This window comes from Engystomops pustulosus, unplaced genomic scaffold, assembly GCF_040894005.1.
Source record: "Engystomops pustulosus unplaced genomic scaffold, aEngPut4.maternal MAT_SCAFFOLD_139, whole genome shotgun sequence".
Classification (NCBI taxonomy): domain Eukaryota; kingdom Metazoa; phylum Chordata; class Amphibia; order Anura; family Leptodactylidae; genus Engystomops; species Engystomops pustulosus.
This window is the reverse complement of record NW_027285019.1, coordinates 117,501-130,255: the sequence shown is the minus strand read 5'-3', so window position 1 is coordinate 130,255 and position 12,755 is coordinate 117,501.

Sequence of the window (12,755 nt, the reverse complement as noted above, 5' to 3'; positions counted from 1 at the left end):
GGCGAGAGGGGCCCCATGGAGCTCGGGCAGACTAGAAGTACCCTCGTCTGCCCGCTGGAGGGCGCCCTTCCCGGAGCGGAGGGGACCCCCAAGCGACCAAGTGCAAGCCGAGTTTGGAGCTCGAAACCCGGCCACACTTGGTAGTATGTCCCGGTGAGGAACATGCCCATGGAAGTAAGAGCTCAGCGGGAGCAGCCACTCAGGCTACCCGGCAATGTGTCACTGTCCCCCGGCCAAGACTTGGCGGCAAGTCCCGGGGAGGAATAGTGCCCATGGAAGTAGCTCAGCGGGAGCAGCCGCTCAGGCTACCCGGGAATGTGTCACTGTCCCCCGGCCAGACTTGGCGGCAGGTCCCGGGGAGGAATAGTGCTCATGGAAGTAGCTCAGCGGGAGCAGCTGCTGAAGATACCCGGGAATGTGTCACTGTCCCTGGGCCACACTTGGTCGTTGGTTCCTGATGAGGAACATGCCCATGGAAGTAAGAGTTCAGCGGGAGAAGCCGCTCAGGCTACCCGGGAATGTGTCACTGTCCCCCGGCCAGACTTGGCGGCAGGTCCCGGGGAGGAATAGTGCCCATGGAAGTCGGAGCTCCAACCTCCAAGTTGACCTCAGCGGGAGCACTTGCTGAGGCTACCCGGGCATGGGCGACTGTTCCCCGGCCACACTTGGTCGGAGGTCCCGGTGTGGAACATGCCCATGGAAGTTGAAGGGAAGAGAACCGCGAAAGGGAGTTTGGAGGCTGAGCCGCGGCCGAGGAGGTCTCACCGATCCCGGCGTGATTCCAGCCAGGCCCGGTACCCTATACCGAACTCGGCAGGGTGGCTGTATCCGGGACCCTGGAACCCTGGGCGGGGAGCCTAGGGGCGAGAGGGGCCCCATGGAGCTCGGGCAGACTAGAAGTACCCTCGTCTGCCCGCTGGAGGGCGCCCTTCCCGGAGCGGAGGGGACCCCCAAGCGACCAAGTGCAAGCCGAGTTTGGAGCTCGAAACCCGGCCACACTTGGTAGTATGTCCCGGTGAGGAACATGCCCATGGAAGTAAGAGCTCAGCGGGAGCAGCCACTCAGGCTACCCGGGAATGTGTCACTGTCCCCCGGCCAAGACTTGGCGGCAAGTCCCGGGGAGGAATAGTGCCCATGGAAGTAGCTCAGCGGGAGCAGCCGCTCAGGCTACCCGGGAATGTGTCACTGTCCCCCGGCCAGACTTGGCGGCAGGTCCCGGGGAGGAATAGTGCTCATGGAAGTAGCTCAGCGGGAGCAGCCACTCAGGCTACCCGGGAATGTGTCACTGTCCCTGGGCCACACTTGGTCGTTGGTTCCTGATGAGGAACATGCCCATGGAAGTAAGAGTTCAGCGGGAGCAGCCGCTCAGGGCTACCCGGGAATGTGTCACTGTCCCCCGGCCAGACTTGGCGGCAGGTCCCGGGGAGGAATAGTGCCCATGGAAGTCGGAGCTCCAACCTCCAAGTTGACCTCAGCGGGAGCAGCCGCTGAGGCTACCCGGGCATGGGTGACTGTTCCCCGGCCACACTTGGTCGGAGGTCCCGGTGTGGAACATGCCCATGGAAGTTGAAGGGAAGAGAACCGCGAAAGGGAGTTTGGAGGCTGAGCCGCGGCCGAGGAGGTCTCACCGATCCCGGCGTGATTCCAGCCAGGCCCGGTACCCTATACCGAACTCGGCAGGGTGGCTTTATCCGGGACCCTGGAACCCTGGGCGGGGAGCCTAGGGGCGAGAGGGGCCCCATGGAGCTCGGGCAGACTAGAAGTACCCTCGTCTGCCCGCTGGAGGGCGCCCTTCCCGGAGCGGAGGGGACCCCCCAAGCGACCAAGTGCAAGCCGAGTTTGGAGCTCGAAACCCGGCCACACTTGGTAGTTGGTCCCGGTGAGGAACATGCCCATGGAAGTAAGAGCTCAGCGGGAGCAGCCACTCAGGCTACCCGGGAATGTGTCACTGTCCCCCGGCCAAGACTTGGCGGCAAGTCCCGGGGAGGAATAGTGCCCATGGAAGTAGCTCAGCGGGAGCAGCCACTCAGGCTACCCGGGAATGTGTCACTGTCCCTCGGCCACACTTGGTCGTAGGTCCCGGTGAGGAACATGCCCATGGAAGTCGGAGCTCCAACCTCCAACCGGGTGAAGCCTCCGAGAGCTAGCCGGGAATAGGGCGCCAATCCCGGCTACCGCCCTCCAGGCTTGCCCCGGTCGAAAGACCTACGTCCTCGCACCAGCACAAGCGCAAAAATTTTCTAAGTGTGGGAGAACCGAGGACCCGCCCGGTGGCACTCTGCCTCTCGCTGCCGCCCTCCTGGAAGCGTCCTCGGTCACTGTGTGTGCGGCAGATATCAGAGCTCCGGAAAGGTGAAAAAGAACCGGTAAGAGGGCGAATCCGGCAGCTCCCTGCCGGGCGAGGACCACCGCGAGCGGCGGGGACGTCAGACGGGAGACGCGCGGCGGACCTTCCGTCGGAGTGCCTGGGATTTTGACCTCGGAGAAGTTCGAAAAAATTATGCGGTCGGAGCTGTCTGCCCCGGCCGGGGAAGGCTCACCGCCGGCGGCTGCCAACCCCTGGCTTGCCCGCTGGATGCCCTTTCGGAGGCTGCTGAAAAAGAACTGTCAGGCGGGCACCTCTCGGAAGAACCGCAGACCAAAACGACCGGTAAAAATTTTGGGCGATCCGACCCGTAGTGCACCTTCGGCGGCAGAGAAAAGCAACAAAAATACCGGTCAGAGAAGGGGAGTTTTGGTCGACTCTGCCAGGTTTTTGCACTAAGTCAGATCCGTAATGCCAGCGGGACTGAGTCGCTTTTGCGTGCCGTGGTCCTGGAGGCCTGCTCGGACAGAGCGGTCCTTCGGGTCCCGCGGGAAGGGGCATTTCATGTTCCTCTGCGGGAGGTGATCCATTTTCTGCGGGAAATGGCGAGCCCCTTCGGCTACAAGAGTGTGTAGGTCCCGCTCAACAGTCTACGTCCTTAACCATCGGGGACTTTGTAGATTTTGCCCAAAATCGCTCTCCGCAGAACAGAGCGTGAGGTCTCCGCGGCGGAGGCCGGAAAAGGTGCGAGGTGAGCGGCATGGTATGACTGGGCTCGTGCCGCTCACTGCTACCCGGAGCGTGGCGCCCTCCGGGTAAAAGGCTAGCCGGGGCGAGTAGGTGGGTTGACGGGCGCATAAGCCACGCCGTCCCCGCCGTACAAGGTGCCGGTGGCCTGGCGAACCACCGGCGTAAGGCTAGCCAGGGCGGACCGCGGGGCAGAGGGCGCATAAGCCACGCTCTCTCTCCATCCCACCAGCACAAGCGAATTATTTTCAAAGTGTGGGAGAACCGGCTTCCCGACCGGTGGCACTCTGCCTCTCGCTGCCGCCCTCCTGGAAGCGTCCTCGGTCACTCGGAGTACGGCAGATTTAAGAGCTCCGGAATGGTGAAAAAGAACCGGAGAGAGGGCGACTCCGGCTTCTCTCTGCCGGGCGAGGACCACCGCAGGCGGCGGGGACGTCTGACAGGAGACGGCGCTGCGGGCAGGCTTTAAAAGTGCATGGGGTTTTGGCCTCGGCAAAAGTCGAAAAAATTATGCGGTCGGAGCTGTCTGCCCCGGCCGGGGAAGGCTCACCGCCGGCGGCTGCCAACCCCTGGCTTGCCCGCTGGATGCCCTTTCGGAGGCTTCTGAAAAAGAACTGTCAGGCGGGCACCTCTCGGAAGAACCGCAGACCAAAACGACCGGTAAAAATTTTGGGCGATCCGACCCGTAGTGCACCTTCGGCGGCAGAGAAAAGCAACAAAAATACCGGTCAGAGAAGGGGAGTTTTGGTCGACTCTGCCAGGTTTTTGCACTAAGTCAGATCCGTAATGCCAGCGGGACTGAGTCGCTCTTGCGTGCCGTGGTCCTGGAAGCCTGCTCGGACAGAGTGGTCCTTCGGGTCCCGCGGGAAGGGGCATTTCATGTTCCTCTGCGGGAGGTGGTCCATTTTCTGCGGGAAATGGCGAGCCCCATCGGCTACAAGAGTGTGTAGGTCCCGCTCAACAGTCTACGTCCTTAACCATCGGGGACTTTGTAGATTTTGCCCAAAATCGCTCTCCGCAGAACAGAGCGTGAGGTCTCCGCGGCGGAGGCCGGAAAAGGTGCGAGGTGAGCGGCATGGTATGACTGGGCTCGTGCCGCTCACTGCTACCCGGAGCGTGGCGCCCTCCGGGTACAAGGCTAGCCGGGGCGAGTAGGTGGGATGACGGGCGCATAAGCAACGCCGTCCCCGCCGTACAAGGTGCCGGTGGCCTGGCGAACCACCGGCGTAAGGCTAGCCAAGGGCGTACCGCGGGGCAGAGGGCGCATAAGCCACGCTCTCTCTCCATCCCACCAGCACAAGCGAAAAATTTTCAAAGTGTGGGAGAACCGGCTTCCCGACCGGTGGCACTCTGCCTCTCGCTGCCGCCCTCCTGGAAGCGTCCTCGGTCACTCGGAGTACGGCAGATTTAAGAGCTCCGGAATGGTGAAAAAGAACCGGAGAGAGGGCGACTCCGGCTTCTCCCTGCCGGGCGAGGACCACCGCAGGCGGCGGGGACCTCTGACAGGAGGCGGCGCCGCGGCAGGCTTTCTAAGTGCCTGGGCTTTTGGCCTCGGCGAAAGTCGAAAAAATTATGCGGTCGGAGCTGTCTGCCCCGGCCGGGGAAGGCTCACCGCCGGCGGCTGCCAACCCCTGGCTTGCCCGCTGGATGGCCTTTCGGAGGCTGCTGAAAAAGAACTGTCAGGCGGGCACCTCTCGGAAGAACCGCAGACCAAAACGACCGGTAAAAATTTTGGGCGATCCGACCCGTAGTGCACCTTCGGCGGCAGAGAAAAGCAACAAAAATACCGGTCAGAGAAGGGGAGTTTTGGTCGACTCTGCCAGGTTTTTGCACTAAGTCAGATCCGTAATGCCAGCGGGACTGAGTCGCTCTTGCGTGCCGTGGTCCTGGAGGCCTGCTCGGACAGAGTGGTCCTTCGGGTCCCGCGGGAAGGGGCATTTCATGTTCCTCTGCGGGAGGTGGTCCATTTTCTGCGGGAAATGGCGAGCCCCTTCGGCTGCAAGAGTGTGTAGGTCCCGCTCAACAGTCTACGTCCTTAACCATCGGGGACTTTGTAGATTTTGGTCAAGATCGCCCCCCGCATGTCCTAGCGGGAGGTCTCCGCGGCGGAGGCCGGAAAAGGTGCGAGGTGAGCGGCATGGTATGACTGGGCTCGTGCCGCTCACTGCTACCCGGAGCGTGGCGCCCTCCGGGTAAAAGGCTAGCCGGGGCGAGTAGGTGGGTTGACGGGCGCATAAGCCACGCCGTCCCCGCCGTACAAGGTGCCGGTGGCCTGGCGAACCACCGGCGTAAGGCTAGCCAAGGGCGTACCGCGGGGCAGAGGGCGCATAAGCCACGCTCTCTCTCCATCCCACCAGCACAAGCGAAAAATTTTCAAAGTGTGGGAGAACCGGCTTCCCGACCGGTGGCACTCTGCCTCTCGCTGCCGCCCTCCTGGAAGCGTCCTCGGTCACTCGGAGTACGGCAGATTTAAGAGCTCCGGAATGGTGAAAAAGAACCGGAGAGAGGGCGACTCCGGCTTCTCTCTGCCGGGCGAGGACCACCGCAGGCGGCGGGGACGTCTGACAGGAGACGGCGCTGCGGGCAGGCTTTAAAAGTGCATGGGGTTTTGGCCTCGGCGAAAGTCGAAAAAATTATGCGGTCGGAGCTGTCTGCCCTGGCCGGGGAAGGCTCACCGCCGGCGGCTGCCAACCCCTGGCTTGCCCGCTGGATGGCCTTTCGGAGGCTGCTGAAAAAGAACTGTCAGGCGGGCACCTCTCGGAAGAACCGCAGACCAAAACGACCGGTAAAAATTTTGGGCGATCCGACCCTCAGTGCACCTTCGGCGGCAGAGAAAAGCAACAAAAATACCGGTCAGAGAAGGGGAGTTTTGGTCGACTCTGCCAGGTTTTTGCACTAAGTCAGATCCGTAATGACAGCGGGACTGAGTCGCTCTTGCGTGCCGTGGTCTTGGAAGCCTGCTCGGACAGAGTGGTCCATCGGGTCCCGCGGGAAGGGGCATTTCATGTTCCTCTGCGGGAGGTGGTCCATTTTCTGCGGGAAATGGCGAGCCCCTTCGGCTGCAAGAGTGTGTAGGTCCCGCTCAACAGTCTACGTCCTTAACCATCGGGGACTTTGTAGATTTTGGTCAAGATCGCCCCCCGCATGTCCTAGCGGGAGGTCTCCGCGGCGGAGGCCGGAAAAGGTGCGAGGTGAGCGGCATGGTATGACTGGGTTCGTGCCGCTCACCGTTACCCGGAGCGTGGCGCCCTCCGGGTAAAAGGCTAGCCGGGGCGAGTAGGTGGGATGACGGGCGCATAAGCAACGCCGTCCCCGCCGTACAAGGTGCCGGTGGCCTGGCGAACCACCGGCGCAAGGCTAGCCAGGGCGTACCGCGGGGCAGAGGGCGCATAAGCCACGCTCTCTCTCCATCCCACCAGCACAAGCGAAAAAATTTCAAAGTGTGGGAGAACCGGCTTCCCGACCGGTGGCACTCTGCCTCTCGCTGCCGCCCTCCTGGAAGCGTCCTCGGTCACTCGGTGTCCGGCAGATTTCAGAGCTCCGGAATGGTGAAAAAGAACCGGTGAGAGGGCGAATCCGGCTTCTCTCTGCCGGGCGAGGACCACCGCAGGCGGCAAGGGACGTCTGCCAGGAGACGGCGCTGCGGGCAGGCTTTAAAAGTGCATGGGGTTTTGGCCTCGGCGAAAGTCGAAAAAATTTTGCGGTCGGAGCTGTCTGCCCCGGCCGGGGAAGGCTCACCGCCGGCGGCTGCCAACCCCTGGCTTGCCCGCTGGATGCCCTTTCGGAGGCTGCTGAAAAAGAACTGTCAGGCGGGCACCTCTCGGAAGAACCGCAGACCAAAACGACCGGTAAAAATTTTGGGCGATCCGACCCTCAGTGCACCTTCGGCGGCAGAGAAAAGCAACAAAAACACCGGTCAAAGAAGGGAGGTTTTGGTCGACTCTGCCTGGTTTTTGCACAAAGTCAGATCCGTAATGCCAGCGGGACTGAGTCGCTTTTGCGTGCCGTGGTCCTGGAGGCCTGCTCGGACAGAGCGGTCCTTCGGGTCCCGCGGGAAGGGGCATTTCATGTTCCTCTGCGGGAGGTGGTCCATTTTCTGCGGGAAATGGCGAGCCCCATCGGCTACAAGAGTGTGTAGGTCCCGCTCAACAGTCTACGTCCTTAACCATCGGGGACTTTGTAGATTTTGGCAGAAATCGCCCCCCGCAGGTCCTAGCGGGAGGTCTCCGCGGCGGAGGCCGGAGAGGGCGCGAGGTGAGCGGCATGGTATGACTGGGTTCGTGCCGCTCACTGGTACCCGGAGCGTGGCGCCCTCCGGGTAAAAGGCTAGCCGGGGCGAGTAGGTGGGTTGACGGGCGCATAAGCCACGCCGTCCCCGCCGTACAAGGTGCCGGTGGCCTGGCGAACCACCGGCGTAAGGCTAGCCGAGGGCGTACCGCGGGGCAGAGGGCGCATAAGCCACGCTCTCTCTCCATCCCACCAGAACAAGCGAAAAATTTTCAAAGTGTGGGAGAACCGGCGACCCGACCGGTGGCACTCTGCCTCTCGCTGCCGCCCTCCTGGAAGCGTCCTCGGTCACTCGGTGTCCGGCAGATTTCAGAGCTCCGGAATGGTGAAAAAGAACCGGAGAGGGGGCGACTCCGGCTTCTCTCTGCCGGGCGAGGACCACCGCAGGCGGCAAGGGACGTCTGACAGGAGACGGCGCTGCGGGCAGGCTTTAAAAGTGCATGGGGTTTTGGCCTCGGCGAAAGTCGAAAAAATTTTGCGGTCGGAGCCGTCTGCCCCGGCCGGGGAAGGCTCACCGCCGGCGGCTGCCAACCCCTGGCTTGCCCGCTGGATGGCCTTTCGGAGGCTGCTGAAAAAGAACTGTCAGGCGGGCACCTCTCGGAAGAACCGCAGACCAAAACGACCGGTAAAAATTTTGGGCGATCCGACCCTCAGTGCACCTTCGGCGGCAGAGAAAAGCATCAAAAATACCGGTCAAAGAAGCGAGGTTTTGGTCGACTCTGCCAGGTTTTTGCACAAAGTGTTGGCATCGTGCGGCGTCGCGCTTTGCCGTACCGTATCCCCAATGGAGCGGCGCCCGGCGGGGTAGGCTAGCCATGTGAGGTCGAGGGCGGGAGGACGGGACGTAAGCCAGGCCGTTCTCCACAAGAAATTCCGGACGCGGAGACCCCTTCTCCGCCCTACGGTCCCCAATGGGGTGGCGCCCGGCGGGTGAGGCTAGCCATGGGAGGACGGGACGTAAGCCAGGCCGTTCTCCACAAGAAATTCCGTACGCGGAGACCCCTTCTCCGCCCTACGGTCCCCAATGGGGTGGCGCCCGGCGGGTGAGGCTAGCCATGTGAGGTCGAGGGCGGGAGGACGGGACGTAAGCCAGGCCGTTCTCCACAAGTAAATTCCGGACGCGGAGACCCCTTCTCCGCCCTACGGTCCCCAATGGGGTGGCGCCCGGCGGGTGAGGCTAGCCGTGTGAGGTCGAGGGCGGGAGGACGGGACGTAAGCCAGGCCGTTCTCCACAAGTAAATTCCGGACGCGGAGACCCCTTCTCCGCCCTACGGTCCCCAATGGGGTGGCGCCCGGCGGGTGAGGCTAGCCATGTGAGGTCGAGGGCGGGAGGACGGGACGTAAGCCAGGCCGTTCTCCACAAGTAAATTCCGGACGCGGAGACCCCTTCTCCGCCCTACGGTCCCCAATGGGGTGGCGCCCGGCGGGTGAGGCTAGCCATGTGAGGTCGAGGGCGGGAGGACGGGACGTAAGCCAGGCCGTTCTCCACAAGTAAATTCCGGACGCGGAGACCCCTTCTCCGCCCTACGGTCCCCAATGGGGTGGCTCCCGGCGGGTGAGGCTAGCCATGTGAGGTCGAGGGCGGGAGGACGGGACGCAAGCCAGGCCGTTCTCCACAAACTCCCAGCGGTAGAGTCTCGGCTCTCCGCTCTTTTGATCGATCTGACACAGCGCGATCCGGCGGGGCAGGGCACTTTGCTCGGTCAGGGGTATTGGCCCCGGCCGGTTTATGGTAAAGCGTTCCTTAGCCTCAGTCTTGGTCGCGCATCAATCCCCCGCTCCCCGTGAGCGGCTGTCGTCCTCTGCCTAAGGTTGTGTAGCGCGGTGCCAGTGTGGTCCTCGCACGGCCCCGCTCCTGCCACAGCGGTAGGACTCTCTGCTTCGGCTGAGGTTTGCTACGAAGCGTATGGAACGGGCGTACTCCACCGTACCGTGGGTGGGGGGCGGCGGCGGCGGCGGCAGCGTCCAGCGCGGAGCTCCGGCTCCCGCGGCAGCGCCTCGCCTAGTGTCCCTCGGGCAAGTCCAATCGCCCCCCGCCCGGTCGGAGAGCGCAGACACACCTCTGTGTCCACGGTTTATTTCCGCAGCACGAAAAGGGACGGCTCCCGCCTGCTCCTCGCGGCGGCGACGAGGCTTAGACCCACCGTGGCGTATCCGCGGTAGGTATGCTCGTCGGTCGGAGGAGCGGTTGCGGTCGAGTGGTCCCCAGTGTACCCTGTTAGCGCTGCCCGCCTACGCCTGAAGAGCTGCGGACCGAGAAAAAGGTTCGCTCCGCTGCTGACGGCGAAGCGCGCGGCACGCCGCGGAAGAGGAGAGGGAGCGGTCGCCCCCGGGGCGGCTCCCCTCCGAGTCCGGCAGAAGCAGAGATTGTAGCGGAGGGGGGGGTTTCTAAATTCCCCGGGCGTGTTATCCCCAGCGGTAGCCTTTGAACTCTTCAACCGCAAGCACGATCGCACGTTCACAGCACCCGTCACTAGGAGCCGGGCCAGAGGCGGGCGGCAGACGAAACCGACATGAGCGCTTAAGGGTATTGCACCCCCGGCGCCCAGACCCTGGAAATTGAGTCTGCCCCCAAAGCCCACCCGCGTCCTCCTTGGCGCTCCCGGAGTACATGGTCGTAGATGGGCCATCGGTCGCTAATGCCAAACTGCGTCCCAGGGGTGCGTCCCCTCTGACCAACGGCAGACCCATCCCTCTCGCCAATCCGCGGATCCCCGCCAGGTCCCGAACAGGGCTCGTCCTTTAGCGTTTCAAATGCGCCCTCCCCGCCATACGAGGGGTTGAGGACCGTAGCCTTCCCTTACGAGAGGCACCAGGGGTGCGCCTGCTCGAGGGCCCGGCCGTGGGCGTAACGCTTGGGCCGCCCGGGGGAGTCGGTAGACCATGGGAGACCAACACTCGCACACGAACGTTGCCCGTGCTTTTGTGGAAGAGAGCTTCTTGCGAGGTTGTCGCTGCGGTGGCGCCCGGACAAACCCTATCCCTAAAACTTCTGGGGAATTGGCGTCTAAGCCTGCACCCTGCTCGGTATCCCTGCACCCACGAAGGGGGCCGTGGAAGGCTTGGGGTCGCGCCGGCGAAACCGACCGGATGCCCGGGGTACTGAACCCCCGGGGTCCCACCCTGGAAATTGAGCCGTCCGACCCCGCCACGTCTTCCTAGTGCTCTCCTTGGCTCCCCCGCCTGTGGGCATCGTTAGGGGCTGCGGTCATCAGCGCCGGCTAAGCTTCGGCAACACGGCCGACCCACCCCTTCGGCGCCTGGGGGTGCCTGGTCCCAGTCCGGGCCGTTCCGTAGGGGCGGCTATCCCTTACATGAGGGACTCGGTGCGTCCGCTCGGGCTGCGGGGCTCCGGCTCCGACAGCCGGGGAGCTGGTTTTGACCGCGGGCCTCCACGGGAACCGGCAGGGACCGGACTAGGCGTCAAGCCGAAAATAACCCCGGCACCCTCTGCTTCCAAAGCGAGGGGACCTTTGGCCGAGCGGGGGCACCGGAAGCCGAACCGACCCCAACCCCTCTTCCTACCCCAGGGCTGGGCTGACCAATCCCCTGATCGGGTCTAAAATGGAAGAAGGGGATTCGAGGGAAGGGGCTGGCGGAAGGCAGTTGCCCGACGGAGTAGGCGAAGGCCAGGCCGTTTCCGAGTCCCGAGCAGAGGAGGGCGAACTCGGCTCTTCATCGACCGACGGCGAGGCGAGGGCGGTGGCTGCCGCGGGGAAGACTCCATTGCTCGTCAGCGCGCTAGGAGCGGGGCCGACTGGCTGCTCGGGGTATGGCATCCCCGGGGGCCCACCCTGGAAATCTTCGCTCCTCAGCCGCTGCAGGTTATAAGGTCCCGCCGCGCGTAAGCGCTCAACTCTCCGACCCACGGATGTCGAGCCCATGGTGAGCCGGCCGTTTCGTACGGGGAAAAGGGGTCCTCTGGCCCCACATCGATCGAGGGGGTTTAGATCCGCGGAGGCACGCACCGCGAGGCGAATCGCTGCTTTTCCCCAAGAGGTTAACCTTCAAACCACCGAGTAGGTTCGGGGCAGGGCCGACAGTCTGCACTGGGGTATTGCATCCCTGGTGGGGCGACCCTGGAAATCTCTGCCCCTTTCCACTCTTTCGGTTGGGCCTCTCGTCGGGGCGAGCGTAAGTCGGCAAGCAGACGTGGGAAGAGGCTTCTTACCGGTGACACTCCCTTCGTGAGAGAGGCAGGTACTCGCCCCGGACCCCGGTCCAAATCTGCGCGGGCCGGACGGCCTCGGCCCTAGCCGAAGGCCGCTCCCGCGAAGCCAGGGAGCCGAAAAAAAAACCCCGACACCCTCCGCGACCTCGCGTGCTTCCAAAGCGAGGGGAAACTTTGGCCGAGCGGGGCACCCGAAGCCGAACCGACCCCAACCCCTCTTCTTACCCCAGGGCTGGGCTGACCAATCCCCTGATCGGGTCTAAAATGGAAGAAGGGGATTCGAGGGAAGGGGCTGGCGGAAGGCAGTTGCCCGACGGAGTAGGCGAAGGCCAGGCCGTTTCCAAATCCCGAGCCAGAGGAGGGCGAACGACGTTCTTCATCGACCGACGGCGAGGCTAGGGCGAGGGCGGTGGCTGCCGCGGGGAAGACTCCATTGCTTGCCAGCGTGCTAGGAGCGGGGCCGACAGGCTGCTCGGGGTATGGCATCCCCGGGGGCCCACCCTGGAAATCTTCGCTCCTCAGCCGCTGCAGGTTATAAGGTCCCGCCGCGCGTAAGCGCTCAACTCCCCGACCCACGGACGTCGAGCCCATGGTGAGCTGACAGTTTCGTACGGGGAAAAGGGGTCCTCTGGCCCCACATCGATCGAGGGGGTTTAGATCCGCGGAGGCACGCACCGCGAGGCGAATCGCTGCTTTTCCCCAAGAGGTTAACCTTCAAACCACCGAGTAGGTTCGGGGCAGGGCCGACTGTCTGCACTGGGGTATTGCATCCCTGGTGGGGCGACCCTGGAAATCTCTGCCCCTTTCCACTCTTTCGGTTGGGCCTCTCGTCGGGGCGAGCGTAAGTCGGCAAGCAGACGTGGGAAGAGGCTTCTTACCGGTGACACTCCCTTCGTGAGAGAGGCAGGTACTCGCCCCGCACCCCGGTCCAAATCTGCTCGGTCCGGCCGTCGTCGGCCCTAGCCGAAGGCCGCTCCCGCGAAGCCAGGCGATCCGAACCGAGGATCCGCGCGAGCCTTCTCCAAGCCCTCTGCCGGGCGCTGGTGTTGAAAGCGTAGCGGACCCTGTTCGCCGGAGCGATAGGAGCGGAGCACCGGTCCCGCAGGGTTGAAAGCTGGGTAGCAGCGCCGTAGCTTCCCTCCCAGCCTTCCCCCGGACCTGGCGCCCGATCCCCTCCGCTCCTCTGTGCGTTGGCGGGCGGCGCTGCATGGGTACGTCGCGACGGCTCCTATCGTCTCTCTCGCT